This window comes from Mandrillus leucophaeus, unplaced genomic scaffold, assembly GCF_000951045.1.
Source record: "Mandrillus leucophaeus isolate KB7577 unplaced genomic scaffold, Mleu.le_1.0 Scaffold434, whole genome shotgun sequence".
Classification (NCBI taxonomy): Eukaryota; Metazoa; Chordata; class Mammalia; order Primates; family Cercopithecidae; genus Mandrillus; species Mandrillus leucophaeus.
The window spans coordinates 1,029,120-1,036,343 of record NW_012104632.1 but is presented as its reverse complement, the minus strand read 5'-3'; positions in this window follow the sequence as shown (position 1 = coordinate 1,036,343).

Here is a 7,224-nt window from a genome sequence, read left to right as displayed (position 1 = left end):
CCAGGGCAGCAGGGCACTGGGTCAACAGGTATATTTGGGAATGTACATTTGGTTTCCTGTGTAATAGGAAAGAGATTAATTAAGGTCGTTAATGTGGCCTAATACTAAATCTCAGGAAGCCTCACAGGACACATGAGACAAATCTTTACAACACATATATGTTTTCATGCTTCTGAACGTTTTGAAGACCTTTTGCCACGCTGGGATTTTGTTTGTTTGTTTGTTTGTTTTGTTTTTGCTTTTGTTTGAGATGCCGTCTTATTCTGTCCCTCAGGCTCGAGTGCAGAGTGCAGTGGTACGACCGTGACTCACTGCAACCTCCGCCTCCCAGGTTCAAGCAGTTCTCCTACCTCAGCCTCCCGCGTAGTGCCCGGCTCCTGTTTTTTTTTTTTTTAATTGTTAAATCAGAAGGGCTCAGTATTGCTGTGCCTTGATGGAGTTTCTAGTTGAGGGATCAGTGTCATTTCTGGGTCCCCATCAGAATTACGTTCAAGCTATAAGTAGTTATGCAAAGTCATAGGTTAAATGATTTGGGAATAAAATGTCATTTGACGTGACAGAAATGAACCCTTAGAGGCCCACATTTCCACTGGGACTTGCTCTCACTTCCAGTTCTCGTGTTAAGTAATTTTATTAACTGAGGCAAGGAGGGGCATGCGGTGACAAGGGAAATATTTTTTGCTAACATTTTAATCCCAATCACAAAATTTATTGTGTGTGGCTTTATACGCATTTGTAGCTATAAAGCCCTGGAAGACGATGAAAGTAAAAATTAGAATGTGTTGTTTTTCTGCCCAGGTGTTATTTAAAGCATTGTATGAATTGTCAAAAAGATTAATTGTTGTTGCTTGCAGCTAAACAGATGATAAATTTTAAAATTATATTATTACTGTGTGTCAGCATAAAAGCTCTGTGTCCCAAGTGTGTCACCTTTTTCTGTTGCTGTTGACAAGGTTCACATTTTATAGCACACCGCCAGAAGGTGTTGACATATATTCAGATTACTGATTAAATGTTTTTAAAACGTGCCACTCAGAAACTAACCCTGATGTTCTATGAAAGAGTCATTTTTCGGAGTAAGATTTTTTTTTTTCCTTCATCATTAACATGGAGGAAATGTTAAACACTGACATTTTAAAAAATGAACCTGGGACTGGTGTGGTGGCTCATGCCTGTAATCCCAGCACCTTGGGAGGCTGAGGTGGATGGATCACCTGAGGTCAGGAGTTCGAGACCAGCCTGACCAACATGGAGAAACCCTGTCTCTACAAAAAAATACAAAATTAGCTGGGTGTGGTGGCGCCTGTAATCCCAGCTACTCCAGAGGCTGAGGTAGGAGAATCACTTGAACCTGGGAGGTGGAGGTTGTGGTAAGCTGAGATCGTGCCATTGCACTCCAGCCTGGGCAACAAGAGTGAAACTCCGGTCTCTAGATACATACATACAAACATACATACATACATACATACCTGGCCGGGCATGGTGACTCACGCCTGTAATCCCAGCACTTTGGGACGCCGAGGCCAAGGCAGGCAGATCACGAGGTCAGGAGTTCGAAACCAGTCTGGCCAATATGGCGAAACCCCGCCTTTATGAAAAATACAAAAAATTAGGCAGGTGTGGTGGCACATGCCTGTAATCCCAGCTACTCAGAAGGCTGAGGCAGGAAAATTGCTTGAACCTGGGAGGCGGGGGTTGCAGTGAGCCAAGATCATGCCACCGTACTACAGCCTAGGTGACAGACCGAGACTCCGTCTCAAAAAAATAATAAAAAATAAATAAACCTAATGTTATTGCGCTTTCCCATTTCAAATTGCAGCCAGCAAAGAAAACAGGCATTAGAATTCCCATTTCTTCTCTTCTGCTTCCTGGGAAGGGCAGCAACAAACAAACCCAGGGTGGAAAAACAGCACCAAGGCTGGACGCGGTGGCTCACGCCTATAATCCCAGCTCTTTGGGAGGCCAAGGCGTGCGGATCACCTGAGGTCGGGAGTTCGAGACTAGCCTGACCAACATGGAGAAACCCCGTCTCTACTTAAAATTAGCTAGGCATGGTGGAGCGCACTTTTAATCCCATCTACTTGGGAGGCTGAGGCAGGAGAATCACTTGAACCTGGAGGCGGAGGTTGTGGTGAGCCGAGATTGCGCCATTGCACTCTAACCTGGGCAGCAAGAGCAAAACTCCATCTCAAAAAGAAAAAAAAAAAAAAAAAAAACAGCACCAAGGAAGGTGCTAAATGGCTACTTGTAAACACTCCAGGTTGGACACTGGACCCATGACGAGGAGGCGAGGCCCGTCCTGTGGTGGTGTTTGCAATGGGAAGTCTGGGGCTTTGACTCCCTCAAGTTTCCAGGCTAACACACACAACTCTTCTCAGCAGCTGAGGGGCCCTCAAGCCTTGATGTCCCTTTCACAATGTAACGCTGAAGGACCCCACTGGTCTTGGCTCTTAGCGTTTTGTGGATGGAGTGAACCAGTCTTCAGAGAACTCAAATGTATATTTGCTGCAGGGAGTGATAAGTAAACATAATGCCTCAAGAATCAACATTTGAATGCTTTTCTTTTTGGCGTTAAGGTATAATGGGACACTGGCAATACACACTGTCTGTCGGAACACAGCATGAAAGAACTTGAAAACAAATGATTTAGTATTCATTATGGAAAAGTTGGATTTTTTTCCCTCTCTGATTGTCAAGATCTCTTTGTTGATGTCAAGTTTTGGAGTGTGAATTTTTCTTCTCCACACAGAGGAAGTTGACGTTGGTTCAGTGATGTTACAGAGGATGCTCTAAGACAGCCAGGAGCCCAGGCCGATTGTCACTTCATCCCAGCATGGTGCAAGGTTAGAGATGTTGCAGTGACAGCCTTGGGTGCCCTCAGGGGCAACCAAGTCTCTAAATAATCTCTGTGACCAAAAGTATATAGGAGGTTGCAAATGGCCCACAACAAAAGTAAAGATAGCTGCCATTTTCCAGAACTTAATGCATGTCAGGAAATGTAACCTCTTTACATATATTGTCTCATTTAAGTCCAGTAAGATAGCAGCAGCTGTGGGGGGATGTGGTTTTTGTTTTTGTTTTGAGACAGAGTCTTGCTCTGTCACCCAGGCTGGAGTGCAGTGGTGTGATCTCAGCTCACTGCAAGTTCTGCCTCCCGGGCTCACACCATTCTCCTGCCTCAGCCTCCCAAGTAACTGGGACTGCAGGCACCTGCCACCACGCCCGGCTAATTTTTTTGTGTATTTAGTAGAGACGGGGTTTCACTGTGTTAGCCAGGATGGTCTCGATCTCCTGACCATGATCTGCCCACCTTGGCCTCCCAAAGTGCTGGGATTACAGGTGTGAGCCACTGCGCCTGGCCTGAGGATGTGGTTTTATTCCCATTTAACAAAGGCTTGAGTATCACTTTTTATATATTTATTTATTTTATTATTATTATTATTTTTTTGAGACAAAGTCTCACTCTTTACCCACTCTGGAGAGCAGTGGTGTGATCTTGGCTCACTGCAACCTCTGCCTCCCGAGTTCAAGTGATTCTCCTGCTTCAGCCTCCCGAATAGCTGGGATTACAGGTGTGCACCACCTTGCCTGGCTAATTTTTGTATTAGTAGAGATGGGGTTTCACTGTGTTGGCCAGGCTGGTCTCAAACCCCTGACCTCAGGTGATCTGCCCATCTTGGCCTCCCATAGTGCTGAGATTACATACTTTATTTATTTAACAAAGGAGTGAAGTGATACCCTCTCTCCTGTGTAAGTAGCAGCCAACATTCAAACCCAGGCCTGTCAGACTTTAGAGCCACACTGACATTCAGCAGCTACTTATTTATTGTCTACTATGTGTTAGGCATTGTTTTCGTCACACCTTTTATTTTTTTGTTTTGTTTTTTGCTTTGTTGCCCAGGTGGAGTGCAGTGGCGTGATCTTAGCTCACTGCAGCCTCGAACTCCTGACCTCAAGTGATTCTCCTGTCTTGGCCTCCCAAAGTGCTAAAGTGCTGGGATCACTAGGTGTGTACCACCCTGCTCAGCCCACATCTTTTTAAGTCTGCTTTTTAACCTAATTTACTTATTTTGGGGGTCTTAAAAAATTGGCTCACAGCCGGGCGTGGCGGCTCATGCCTGTAATCCCAGCACTTTGGGAGGCCAAGGCGGGTGGATCACCTAAGGTCAGGAGTTCAAGACCAACCTGACCAACATGGTGAAACCCTGTCTATACTAAAAAATACAAAAATTAGCCAGGCATGGTGGTGCATGCCTGTAATCCCACCTACTTAGGAGGCTGAGGCAGGAGAGTCACTTGAACCTGGAAGGCAGAGGTTGCAGTGAGCTGAGATTGCACCACTGCACTCCAGCCTGGGCAACAAGAGTGAAACTCCGTCTCAAAAAAAAAGAAAAGAAAAGAAAAAATGGCTCACTATTGAAAAATGAAGGCTCATGCAGAATGCTCTTCAAGTTCAAGATAAAACAGAGCTCTGAGAGCCTGGAGGCTTTTTGCCTTAAGGGGCGAGGAGGAAAAGGATTAAGATGCTCCTTGGAAAATAGCCCTTTCTGGCTCCATCTCCTTTACTGTGGTCACCTGCACATGCCTTTAGTTCTTTTGGATTTATATCTAAGCACGTTGCTCTGCTTCATAAGAAGCTGACAATATCAGTTACCTTCCTGGAGGTGAAGTAGAGACAAAGGGGGCTGGGCGAGTAAGAATACTTTCCATCATGAACTCTTGGTACCTGTCAGAACCACTTGAATATCATATCTTTTCAGAAGAAAGGGGTGCTATATTCATTGTCCTAGACTATCAAGCACTTTAAAAGGCACTTCAGGTAATCTAGTTGAAGTGCAAATTTCACTGAACCCAGACTATTATGCAAACATGACTAGCTCTATATTTGTTCTTTTATGTTGTGGCTTGCCATCCAATTTGTGTTTCCGGGGCTGGGCACGAGGTGGCTCTAGCCTGTAATTCCCGCAATTTGGGAGGCCAAAGCAGGCGATCTCCATTGTCCTTTTTTAAGTTTAAGTGACCATAGCTTCTTAGTATGATATCAGGTTTTTGTTTTCTTCCCACCTTGTCTTTGTTTTTTAGTGTGTGGACGCCTTTGAAATTCGTTTTTTTGTTTGCTTTGAGACGGAGTCTCACTGTCGCCATGCTGGAGTGCAGTGGCACGATCTTGGCTCACTGCAACCTCCGCCTTCTGGGTTCAAGCAATTCTCCTGCCTCAGCCTCCCAGGTGGCTGGGACTATAGGCACATGCCACCATGCCCAGCTAATTTTTTGTATTTTTACTAGAGACAGGATTTCACCATGTTAGCCAGAGTAGTCTCGATCTCCTGACCTCGTGATCCACCTGCGTTGGCCTCCCAAAGCACTGGGATTACATGCGTGAGCCACTGCGCCTGGCCGAAGTTAGTTCATTTTTTATACATGTCCTTTACATAGGAGATGTATTCAGAAAGATTATCTGTATTTTTTCCTTTAAACAATGCATTTGTTTGTTTGCTTTATTTGTAAGCTCATCTCCTGGGTTTAGAGCAGAATGAAAAATTTGACCTTAATCTTATCTACTGGTTGGAAACTCCTACTTTTATGTCAGCAAGCATAAAAAAGCTTGTACACATAAGATAATGTATAGCGTGCATAAAGATTTATAGAATACTTTTGTCTCATAAATTTCACAGTTACAAAACAAAACCTAAGCTTATGCATGTAGATATATTGCTGTGTTTGCAGTTGTCAGTGACTTCTAGAGAATGTGGTTGCTGTAAAGGAAAAAGGCACCTGTGGAAGTTATTTATGTAAAAGTTATTTATGTGGAAGTTATTTATGTAAAAGTTATTTATGTGGAAGTTATTTATGTAAAAGTTATTTATGTGGAAGTTATTTATTTATGTAAAAGTTCGTAAAGACTCAAGCCATTAACAAGAGAGGGAGACTTCTTCATATTGTTAATGACTTTCAGATCTTTCTTCTGAATGAGGGTTGTCACGCTGAATGAGTGCTGTCATTCATTTCCTGCAAGCCGCCAGATATCTTTTTCCTTTATCTGACACATTTCAGGAAAGAGTAAGGGAAAGATTTATTTATATTACTTTGATGGTTTCATTTTCTTTGTGGAAGTCCAGTGACCCAGTTATAGAGATGTGCTTGGAATATATTACTTTGATGGTTACTTTCTCTTTTTGGAAGTCCAGTGACCCAGTTATACGGATGTCCTCAGAACATTTAAAGTCTAGTTCTGAATTATAAAATAGCCCAGTTGCCATAGGTTGATTTCCTGTAAACCTAAATCATGATTGCAAACGAATTTGGGTGCTAATTAGGACTCATATAATGATCATATCAATTTATAACTTGTCTAACAACAATGCATTCCTTTCTTTGCTAGGTTATGTATTTACACTATGACCTGTGAACAGGGAAACTGGCCTGTGTTGAGTACTTTCTATGAGCCAGGTGCTCAACTGTGTACAAACTTAGAAGAACCAGGTGCACACGCCAGGGTTGGGGGCCGTTTGACAGTCAGCATTCAGTCGTGTGTTGTTTAAGTTGATGTAATTAATTTAAAAGGAAGTAGCTCATGACAGTAGCACATTTCATTGTCCTAGAATATTAAATACTTTGTTGTCAACAGACGGGCTTCTTTCATATGCAGAGGTCATCTTGAGCACAGATGTTAGGCATAGTCTTTAATCCTTCCTAGCATCCTGCATGAGCCAAACTTAGACAAAAAACAAGGCAGCTCTTGGTTATCTAGGGCAATTTGAAACCTCAGCTACCTCCAGTGTGTCCAACACACTGCAGTTATGCATCTAGTTACAACGTTATGTTTGCAAAATTATGTTTAAGCAAACCACAATGAAAGCATTAAACACAGAATAACTATGATCCAGCAATTTCACTTGCAAGCATATACCCAAAGGTGTTGAAAGCAGGGTCTCAGATACTGATACACCCATGTTTATAGCAGCATTATTCATGATAGCCAAAAGATTGAAGCAAGCTAGGTGTCCATCAACAGGTAGATGGGTAACTACAATGTGGTATACACACACACACACACACACACACACACAAGAATATTATTCAACCTTGGGCTGGGCGCGGTGGCTCAAGCCTGTAATCCCAGCACTTTGGGACGCCGAGACGGGTGGATCACGAGGTCAGGAGATCAAGACCATCCTGGCTAACATGGTGAAACCCCGTCTCTACTAAAAAAAAAAAACAAAA